This window comes from Penaeus monodon, chromosome 15, assembly GCF_015228065.2.
Source record: "Penaeus monodon isolate SGIC_2016 chromosome 15, NSTDA_Pmon_1, whole genome shotgun sequence".
In the NCBI taxonomy this organism is placed as follows: Eukaryota; Metazoa; Arthropoda; class Malacostraca; order Decapoda; family Penaeidae; genus Penaeus; species Penaeus monodon.
This window is the reverse complement of record NC_051400.1, coordinates 36,157,166-36,157,439: the sequence shown is the minus strand read 5'-3', so window position 1 is coordinate 36,157,439 and position 274 is coordinate 36,157,166.

Here is a 274-nt window from a genome sequence, read left to right as displayed (position 1 = left end):
AGGGTTGCTTAGTCCAAAAGATCAGTTTCATGGGACATTTCTCCAACATCATGGTTCAACATGAGGTGTGGTTAGGAGGTCAACAAAGTAAACAAAGAAGTTCTTTCTACGCGGAAGGTGACCTCTGCTGATAGAACAGTTGGCTGTATCACCTATTATAGATTTAGTAAATTGCTACCAACATATTAGCCGTTGCTCTTGCAGGTTACTCTAACAGAACAAAAGTAAAAAGCGAAAGCAACTAAGGGGTAACTCCATATTCCCCCAAACCTCC